The sequence below is a fragment of the Homalodisca vitripennis genome, chromosome X, assembly GCF_021130785.1.
Source record: "Homalodisca vitripennis isolate AUS2020 chromosome X, UT_GWSS_2.1, whole genome shotgun sequence".
In the NCBI taxonomy this organism is placed as follows: domain Eukaryota; kingdom Metazoa; phylum Arthropoda; class Insecta; order Hemiptera; family Cicadellidae; genus Homalodisca; species Homalodisca vitripennis.
This window is the reverse complement of record NC_060215.1, coordinates 151,485,891-151,497,724: the sequence shown is the minus strand read 5'-3', so window position 1 is coordinate 151,497,724 and position 11,834 is coordinate 151,485,891.

Here is an 11,834-nt window from a genome sequence, read left to right as displayed (position 1 = left end):
GGGCGTCACTACTCCGAATTGAGAAGCTCTTGGTGTTGGTGGGCGCATCGGTGTATAATATACTCCGGTAGTATTTTATACACCGATGGGTGGGCGTCACTACTCCGAATTGAGAAGTTCTTGGTGTTGGTGGACGCATCGGTGTATAGTATACTCCGGTAGTATATTATACACCGATGGGTGACCGTCACTACTCCGAATTGAGAAGCTCTTGGTGTTGGTGGACGCATCGGTGTATAATATACTCCGGTAGTATATTATACACCGATGGGTGACCGTCACTACTCCGAATTGAGAAGCTCTTGGTGTTGGTGCACGCATCGGTGTATAATATACTCCGGTAGTATTTTATACACCGATGGGTGGGCGTCACTACTCCGAATTGAGAAGCTCTTGGTGTTGGTGGACGCATCGGTGTATAATATACTCCGGTAGTATTTTATACATCGATGGGTGGGCGTCCCTACTCCAAACTGAGACGCTCTTGGTGTTGGTGGACGCATCGGTGTATAATATACTCCGGTAGTATTTTATACACCGATGGGTGGGCGTCACTACTCCGAATTGAGAAGCTCTTGGTGTTGGTGGACGCATCGGTGTATAATATACTCCGGTAGTATTTTATACATCGATGGGTGGGCGTCCCTACTCCAAACTGAGACGCTCTTGGTGTTGGTGGACGCATCGGTGTATAATATACTCCGGTAGTATTTTATACACCGATGGGTGGGCGTCACTACTCCGAATTGAGAAGCTCTTGGCATTATTGGACGCATCGATGTACAATATACTCCGGTAGTATTTTATACACCGATGGGTGACCGTCACTACTCCGAATTGAGAAGCTCTTGGTGTTGGTGCACGCATCGATGTACAATATACTCCGGTAGTATATTATACATGTATGGGTGGCCTCGCTACTCAGAACTGAGTTCCTCTTGGTATTGGTGGACGCAACGTTGAATAATATACTCCGGTAGTATATTGTACATCAATGGGTGGCCTCGCTACTCAGAACTGAGTTGCTCTTGGTATTGTTGGACGCATCGATGTATAATATACTCCGGTAGTATGTTATACACCGATGGGTGGGCGTCACTACTCCGAATTGAGTTGCTCTTGGTGTTGGTGGACGCATCGATGTACAATATACTCCGGTAGTATATTATACATGTATGGGTGGCCTCGCTACTCAGAACTGAGTTGCTCTTGGTATTGGTGGACGCAACGTTGAATAATATACTCCGGTAGTATATTGTACATCGATGGGTGGCCGTCGCTACCTTGAATTGAGAGACTCTTGGTATTGTTGGACGCATCGATGTATAATATACTCCGGTAGTATATTATACATGTATGGGTGGCCTCGCTACTCAGAACTGAGTTGCTCTTGGTATTGGTGGACGCATCGATGTATAATATACTCCGGTAGTATATTATACATGTATGGGTGGCCTTGCTACTCAGAACTGAGTTGCTCTTGGTATTGGTGGACGCATCGATGTATAATATACTCCGGTAGTATATTTTATACATGTATGGGTGGCCTCGCTACTCAGAACTGAGTTGCTCTTGGTATTGTTGGACGCATCGATGTATAATATACTCCGGTAGTATGTTATACATCGATGGGTGGGCGTCACTACTCCAAACTGTGACGCTCTTGAGTCGGCAATATATACTACAACGCCTCCCACAATACCAGACCATAAGCTAAATGTGGATGTATTAGGACAAAGTAATCTGTATTTAATAAATCCATGGAGCAGATTTTTCACCGAATATCGTGACATTAATTCTTGAGGCAACCTTTGAGCCGACGCTATTGACGTGATTGTCCCATGTCAGCCCACGATCAGGGTGCATTCCAAGAATCTAGGTGGGTTCTTCATCAATTAATTATAGCTTCACCCAACATCACAACAGGTTGGCTTTCGTTTTCATGTTGCCAAGGACCGAATTTATCACGTTGTGTTTTGAACAAATTGTTCTGAAGTTCTTTTATGAATATCAGAGTGTCTATTGGTCAGAAGAAACTGGAAAAGGAAGGAAAAAGTGTTGGAAATTTCATGAAAAAGAACAAAGATTCAGGAAATTTTGTAAATTAGAAACGTACGCCAAATTCGTCGTGATATGTTAAATTAAGTTGAAAATTCTACATTACTGTGCAAGCGTCCATTTTTACATTGTACAAGTCTGTTGTACAATTTATCATCTGAAATACAGTTGAAAATAATGAAATTCAGATACTGAAATAAGTTAAATTGAAGTATTATAATTGCAGTATTAGTAAGGTGTAACTATTTTACGATTTTCCAGGGGTAAAATTTTGGAATATGAATGAAAAACACTGCAAACTTACATTCGACTGACTTGATGCATCTTTCCAATCTATCATTTGCCGAGCTAATCTCTTAATATCTCCATTATTACTACACTCTACATCTTTGACAACGTTTATCTGCTTTACATACGTTAATTTCAACGTCTCTCTACAATTTTACCCTCTACATTGCCTTCCATTACTACAATTAACAATTCAGGATGCCTCAATGATGTTTCACTAGACCATTGTTAGAGTTTGCCATGTGATCCTCTCTCCGACAGTTTCAAATCCAGTACACCACCGCTGAGCAGATTTCCTCAGATTTGCAAACATTACATTCGTGTGTTGTAGGAATTCATCTGAGCTGTATAACCACACGGAAAAAACTGTCTGTACATCTTTATAGCGAACCCATAACTACGCTTATCCTGCAATATTCCCGGTGATATTTCCTCAGTTTTCCGAATATACGTTGTCGCCACAGTTAACAATGGTAACCCCACTGCCGCACCATCAATTTGCTCATAGCAGTCACAGCCAGAAAAGAAATGTCGATTGAAGGCACATTTCAACCAAACCCGTTATTTATAGAGATTCGTTTCATTAATTATTTCAACTGTTTCGAGAATTGACTTTGGTGAAAGGTTATTCAACTTCAGAACCGAGAAAGTGATTAAATTATCACAAAAAATCTCAGAAGAAATCTTTTCTTCTTGATTGCACTTCGTCGGTACACAAATACACAACACTGGCAATAACTCCTACAATCATAGAGATGTCTTACAACGGATTTCATATTTGTATTTCTGAGCAATGCAATCCTATATTATGATGTGTCATATGTCTACCCAAATGCAAGATGACGGATTATAAGATGGCCGCCAAATTCCTATATTTTCTAAAGATTGAGCACTAACATAAAAACACACTATACCAAACGCCATCATTATTCTTTGCATCGTTCGACTTTTATAGAGGTGTATCCAGACTAATGTTTCACCCTGTAGACGTCTAATGTCTAATGTCTCACCCTTAAATAACGTCTCCTGTTAAAACACGTAACTTGTTTATTTTTTCTGTCAATAAATTCGTCTTTCATGCCTTCAACTACTTTGGTTGGTATGCTTTTGACACATTATATGATTTCTTCTACTTCCACAGTTGTAAGTTCTTTGAATACAGTTTCTACCGAGCAGATTATTTCGTCTGAAGAAATTCAGAGGTTTTGACCTTTCTAATGTAAAGTTGTTGCCCATTGATTTCTTCAATAGCTAAGTTAATTATTACGCTATTATATATTACGTAGGTCTCGTCCTCTTTCTAATTTTTCTGCTAAAGGTTTGCAAATTTCTCATGCATTTTTCTTAAGTGAGTTTCTGCACCGTATCTATTCTTGTTCATTTTACATCTATCAATGACGCAGTGTAAAGTGTACACCAGTTATTGCGAGAAAACCGAATCAAGCAACGTCGAGCGTGGTTGCTGCTTGGATGGGTGACCGCTGATTCATTGCTTGCAAGCTACGCGGCCGTTTGTGGGGGTTCGAAAGTCACCTTTGCCTTTGGTTCCTAAGTTAAGTGTCAGAGAGGGCTTCTAAGCCCTGACTTAGCCTGGGAAAGTAAGACATTCTTAATTCACTTTTACATCTGAAACTTATGAAAAAAGTAAAAAGTAAAAAATGTCTTATTTTACCAGGCGAAGTTAGGGCTAAAAAGCCCTCTCTAACACTTGACCTGGGGACCAACGACTTAAAGGTGACTTCCGAACCACCACCAACGCCCGGGCAGGCGGTCCGCTTGCAAGGACAGGATCGCTCAGCGGTCACCTATCCAAGCAGCAACCACGCTCGACGTTGCTTGATCTGGTTATCTTGCGATAACCGCCGTACCCGCTACACTGCGCCATTGGCTAATGAAGCCTAATGAAGTGGCTTTGTGTAGTTGATGGAGGCTTTTGTTATTTATTGAAGGAGGAACTCTTTCCCATTGGATAACTATTCCTGTCGACAAATGATTTCTACTTGTTATCTTACTAGAGTTTTCGATCTCCAGGATGTAATCAGCAGGTGTGAATCCAACAGTTTAAATGATAATTAAATTCCGGTATTTAGCTTTGTAAAATGGACTCTTCAGCCTTTCTGAAGATCATGCTTGAATGCTGAGAATGCCAACCTTAATTAGGTAAAGGTTTAATATCCCTGTTCATGAAAGCTACGTAAGTCGGGTCCTTCCACTTTTTACTTTTGCTTGAAACTGCAACGGATAATTTTCTTGTAAATTTATTCACGTAGAGGCTAGTAATATTAGTCCTTATAAAGGCTCGCTACAAATCAAGCGGTGCTTATAAAAACGTGTGATGTGTCTTGTTACCTAGAAAACCTTAGCAACTGACGCTGTATTCATTAAATACTAAAAACCACTGTAACGATGAAAATGTTGCACCATTGCTATTTAACATTTTACTACGTAAACCATTCATTTAACCCCGGCCAATATTGAAAAGTTGTATATCATAAGTAATAGGTGAACAGCTGAACTCTCACATGTGTTAGACTATTACTAGAAGGTTATTTTCCAACATCAAAACTGTTCCTTATTGGCGTTTTCTCCAGTCCCTGAAAGTTAAAAGAGTAGACTTTTATTTTCGCCTTCGTATTTCTGTAAGTGAATGATGTATAGAATCAGATGTAGTATTATGCTTTTACTATACTGAAATCAAAAATTTATTTTAGGAAATTTTATATGTTTTAAAATAATGTGTAATAATTATTAGGCGTATACAGGGTGTTCTGAAAAAGGTGCCCATAAGTCATGGCGTGATTCCTCACATCAAAATAAGAAAAAAAGGTCTAATTAACATAGGTCCGAAAATGCTTAGTTACCAAGTTATACAGGGTGAAAGATTTCGTCTGAATTTCAGTTCCCCTGCTGCAACGAAGCCCTACGGGTATTTGTTGGCTGTTAATTAAGATGTACAATTTAGCGTACTTTATGTAAAATGAACTGAAAAATTGAATAAAACCGTTTCCAGACCTGTAGCTACAGTAATTTTTAAGATATGTGACGAAATACGCGAAACTTGGTCCCGAAAAACAAGTTACATTTAGGTTTGAAGCAGATTTACTATGTTAAATGTACAATAAACACAAAATATTTTTTCACGGTACTTGTAGAAAATTTAATTTCGAAGAGAAAGATGTAAAATAAGTCTATAATAGACAAACGCAAACTTTAAAAAATAATCCTTAATTACATACAAAACGCATGAAAAATAGACAAAATCTGTTAAGCTCTCTACAAATGTAATATTGAAATTAAAACAGCTGTTTTATTAAAACAAATTAATGAGTTACTATTATTTTTTATCAAGTAAATATTTTTAACAATCATACATTATCATACATAAAAAAGTTATCTGAATTATCATTCAACAAAAAAGTTACACTTGTCCTAAAAAACTAACCACGTCACAGTAGATGTTCAAAATGTTTCCCCTCATTCAAAATACAAGCATCCAGCCGTCTTCTCATAGACTGCCGAACTCTTTCGAAGATCCCAGGTGTCTCACGTATCCTTTGAATCTCGTTAACAATCCTTATTCGCAACTCTTCTATGGTATCCACAGGCGAGTCGTAGACAAGCGTCTTTAAATGTCCCCATAAGAAAAAGTCTAGAGGATTGAGGTCAGGTGACCTTGCAGGCCATGCTACTGGGGCTCCTCGACCAATCCATCTGTTTGGATATGCTTCATTTAAAAATTCTCTTACTTGTAATGTGTAATGAGCTGGAGCTCCATCCTGCATGAACCATATGTTGTTGCGTGTGTATAGTGGCACATCTTCGAGTAACTCATTCAGATTAGTCGTCAAGAAATGTAAATAATTTTCACCATTGAGCGTATCAGGTAAAAAACTAATAAAAATTTTATCACCCAGAATAGCAGCCCATACGTTTATAGAAAACTGATATTGGTGACGGTTCTCTGAAATATCACGTGGATTTTCAATTGCCCACATGTGAGTATTGTGGGTGTTAAGAATAGCCATTCTTGAAAATTTTGCTTCATCAGTAAAGATAATGTAATTTAAAAAAATGTGGATTTCTGCACCTTTGGATAAGCCATTGGCATAGCTGAACACGAGGAAAGTAATCTCGAGGCAAAAGAGCCTGGACCCTTTGATAGTGATAAGAATGCAACTGCTGCTCGTGTAAAATCTTCCAGACAATTGAATTACTAACACCGAAATCCAAGGCTAGTTCTCTAGTACTTCTTCCAGGATGATTCTCTATTTCGTCCAACACGCCCTCCTCCAATTCAGCTGTACACGTTGTACGTGGCCGTCCTGATCTACCAACTTTTCCAGATTTAAAAACTGTTCCCGTCTCGCTTAGCCTTCTATGAATGGAAGAAAACATTTTATGAGTCGGTAACTGTCTATGAGGAAAATGTTCCTGATAGAGTCGTCTAGCCTGACGACTGTTGCAATGTGCAAGACCGTACATTAAATGCATGTCTGCCATTTCACCATTAGTGTACATAATATTCATATTACCTGCCATGATGAATAAGATATTATCAGCTATCAAAAATTAACTTCAACGGCACTCGCACTAACTTGTATTAAAGTACAGATCAACACACGCACTTAATGAGCAATGGAAAAATAGCTGCTTGTAATGTTTATTTAAATTATTATAAACAATGTTACATTGTTAAAACATATGTTTTAAATAGAAATTATTTTGTTTCTCAAATCAAATATTTTAATAAAACAGCTGTTTTAATTTCAATATTACATTTGTAGAGAGCTTAACAGATTTTGTCTATTTTTCATGCGTTTTGTATGTAATTAAGGATTATTTTTTAAAGTTTGCGTTTGTCTATTATAGACTTATTTTACATCTTTCTCTTCGAAATTAAATTTTCTACAAGTACCGTGAAAAAATATTTTGTGTTTATTGTACATTTAACATAGTAAATCTGCTTCAAACCTAAATGTAACTTGTTTTTCGGGACCAAGTTTCGCGTATTTCGTCACATATCTTAAAAATTACTGTAGCTACAGGTCTGGAAACGGTTTTATTCAATTTTTCAGTTCATTTTACATAAAGTACGCTAAATTGTACATCTTAATTAACAGCCAACAAATACCCGTAGGGCTTCGTTGCAGCAGGGGAACTGAAATTCAGACGAAATCTTTCACCCTGTATAACTTGGTAACTAAGCATTTTCGGACCTATGTTAATTAGACCTTTTTTTCTTATTTTGATGTGAGGAATCACGCCCTGACTTATGGGCACCTTTTTTCAGAACACACTGTATAAGAAATGGCACAAGGGGCTCCAGCCTCCACCCTCGAAATTTTGAAGGACAGACATTAAAATTACACCTTATAGTTTGTTTTAAGCTAGAACAAATTTATGAAGCTTAAAGCTCAACAGTTTCCCGGGGAAATATTCCATAGTCCCAACGTTTGGAGGGTATTTTACACCTCCTAAACCACCAAGGGTGTCAGTTTTCCGAAATAAATATCTATATACGTCACTGTAATAATCCAAATCAATGTGTTGTTCGACATTGCTCCTTTTGCTCGACAGGTCGTGGCATTTCTTTATAATTATTGTTTTTTTGTTTTGTTTTTTTTGTTTTTTTTTTTTTGCTTGAAATTACTGCAATACGTAATTATTAAATAAGCATATGCAGTGAGTCACGCCTATACGTTATACAATGGTGATTCCTAAACATTTAGACTAAATTAGTACACTTTTGAGAATTGAGTTAGGGATTTCTTTGGGCTGAACAGAATAACTGTTCCTATATCAACCATAAAGACCCACAAGTGGATGAAACTGGTAGCTGATAATAATCAATACTCGTATTTTTATCGCTTTCAAACAATTTTCCATTGCATTTGCAAACTTCAATAAATTAAGCTAACAAACTTTGCAGGTTTACCATTATCAGATTCATTCATTGCAGGCATACATACATTACATTACATTCTCACTCTCATTCATACGGTGCTTCAGTATCGGTACTAAGTTACGAAAATTAGTGGTCCCAGCGGCGTAACATAAACTCATCTTCAGAGTAAAACTACTGTTTTAAAAAGGTCCTTAAAACAGTAGTGTTGACATGTTTTAAGCTCTCAGGAAGATAATTATTAATCTCATACCAGTTTTTCTGCCCCGTACTGACTACATCAGAATCGGCAATACAGAGCTATATCCAAGATATAGAGCATCGTGGCACGACTCTCTTGGTTTCAAGTTTGCACATGATACTAATGACTTTCTTCTGAAGCATAAAATCTCTGTTGAATCTGATCCTGGCACATACCCTAAAAGGCATATGCCGTAGGTCAAATTGGGATATGAAAAGCCAAAATAGGTCATCCTTAGAACGTCATAAGAGAAACCTGTGCCAAATCGTTTTGCATTGTTTGTTTGAGGCTTTTAAGCCAGAGAAATACTGAATACAACAATTCAGTTCATCAAACTTTTCTATTTCCAGAGCGGTGTTTGATTTTGCTCTGACGCAGAGAGTCGTGTCATCCGCGCATTGGACTATCTTTCAATTCTGAATCGATGGTCCAAGATTGTTCACACAAACCACGAACAGTAGAGGTCCAAGGATAGATCCCTGGGAGACCCCCTGGTCCGATTGAACTCTCTGTGACTGACCATTGGAGATTTCTACAAACTGACTTCTGTCACTGAGGTACGATTTCAAACATTTCAGTGGCACATATGATTCCAGTTTTCACAACAGAGTGGCATGGTGAACACAATCGAAAAGTTGTGAAATAAACCAACTGTGGGCTTCCGACCCTCCAAACCCTTCACGATTGTATCCACAAGGTTTACGATGGCATTAATTGTTGACATGTTTTTTCCGAAATCCAAATTGGCTTGAAGACAAAATGTCAAATTAAGGAAATCCACGAGTCTTTCAAAAGAAAGTTTCCAAATACTTTGCTCAAAACTGGCAGAATCGAAATAGGACGCTAGTTGTTTGGGAGGCAAGGATCGTCTTTCTTGAAAAGTTGAATCAATTTTTGGGCTGCTTTTAGCTGAGATGGAACCACTCTTATTTCGAAGAACATGTTAACCAGTCTTGTCAGTGGTTTCAAAATATACTTTATGCGACGTTTGAGTAGCCACACTGACATGCCATTGATGTCACATAATTAGTTTGTGTTGAATCCCCGTATCACCCCAGCCACCTCGTCCCCGCTAGCAGGAGAAAGCACCATGGACGATACCGGTCCCTTATAGGTTCCAAACTAGACCGACTGCCGCTCAAAGGCAGGTTCGGCACCGCGGTTGCAAAATTACGAAACACCCTGGCTACTTCTTCAAGGGGTTGTAAAAGGTCAACCCTAATTTGAACTTTTATTGGTTTTGAACATTTTTAAGAAACTTGTTTTAAATTCGGGTTAATAATGAATGCCCTATGCTACCTTGGATACGGTGTCAGCTCTTTTCAGTCTACTTTCAATATCATCAGTCTGCTTTTATGACTTTCCAGTAAATTCTCTTACCGTTTTTTTTTTATTTTTTAGTTTTAAACCGCTCATTTTAAGATTCCCTAAATATTGAGTGGTAAAATTTTATTCTTTCTCTTGATTTGAAAATGCTCTGGGTAATCCACTGATTTTTTCGAAATGTACTTTTTCCTTGAACATTTTGAATGGACAAGTGGCGTCAAGATGTGTGGTTATACAATAACTGAATGCGTTGAAATGCGTTTGGGGATTTAAAATTGTTGAAGAAAGTCCACGATTGCTTTGAAAGAGACTGACAGACGATCAACATTTCTGGGATGTAGAGACCATTTTTCAGTTTGGTGGTGTTCGGATTCCGACTTCACTCCAAGGATGGTAAACCCCTGAGCAAATGGTCAGAGATGGCGGTGTCCAATACAGAGACCACAGCAGTTGAAACGTTTGTGATGACGTTTTCAATGGCTGACATAGTACAATTAATACTTAGATTGTTAGAAGGTCGTATAATTGTGATAAGGTATGCGAGCATGCTATATCACGGGTATTTTAATACTCATACAGTGTGTCCACAAGGTCATGTCACACTTTTATTGTTTGTAGGTACTCTATCATAGGTCTATAAAACAGACGTAAATTATGATAGCTGTTTATAAAGTTTATTTCTTTAATTGAGCTATAGATTTTCCCGTTTATAAATGTGTGGCTAACGTTTTTACGAAAACAGATTATATTATCTGTCAGGGTGTTTCAAAACCCCCTGACAGATTCAGCATTTATTCGTTGGATTAGGAGCTTTAAGGAAGGAGGAAGCTTAGACAAAATGCGGACAGTTAAGTCAAAAACAAAAGATGCAGTCAAGAACATTCAAAACTGTGTTTAAAGAAGTCCTAAAAGGTTGAATGTTCCTATTGTCTACAGTTTGCAGTTTTGAAGAAAATACTTAAATTTAATGGTTATAAATCTCAACTATTTTATGCTTTAAAGGCAGATGACAAAATAAACAGTTATAACTTTGCTGCTGACAATCTTTATGAAAATGAACTGGACCAAATTGTATAAACAGCATTGTTTTTAGCGATGGAGCTAACCTTCACTTAACTGTAAAGGTTTCTCGATGAACATCGTAAAGTTCATCATCAGCGCAAATCTCCTAAAATAGACGATTGGTATCCTGTCCTAAGACCGTGTTATTGGTCCATTTGTATTTACTAAAAACACTAATAACGAGTTTATCTATCTTGGTATGCTAGAACAGTATGATCTTCCTCAATTATAAAACGGAAATGTGATTTTTCAGCACGATGGATCACCTCCCCAACATGGCAAAATTGATCATGATTTTGTTTATGAAAGAGAAGTTACCTGGGAATTAGATAGGTCTAGGTGCAGGGGGGGGGTTGGCCAACACGTTCACCTAACTGTATTACCTCTACATTTGTATTTATGAGGTTGTGTCAAAAGTGAAGATTATAGTGAAAATATTCGAAATATTGAATACTTAAGTAATAAATCAGAACTGTGATTGAATCAGTTAACCCAGAAATCCTAATCAAAGTTTGGGTGATCAACATTCGCCTGGACGTGACTCCTCATGTCGAGGTCAAGGTTATGTAAACTGTTCAAAGTGCTCTTAATCCGAATCTGATAAAACCAAATCGAGTGTGATCAACATTCGCCTGGACGTGACTCCTCATGTCAAGGTCAAGGTTATGTAAACTGTTCAAAGTGCTCTTAAATCCGAATCTGATGAAATCAAATCGAGTGTGATCAACATTCGCCTGGACGTGACTCCCCATGTCGAGGTCAAGGTTATGTAAACTGTTCAAAGTGCTCTTAAATCCGAATCTGATGAAATCAAATCGAGTGTGATCAACATTCGCCTGGACGTGACTCCTCATGTAGTTTAAAACAATTCTGATCCTTACTAAAATCAACAAAACCATGCTATTTACAAAACCTGATATCGCTTTTTTTAAAGAATGTATTACTTTAAGTTTTAGG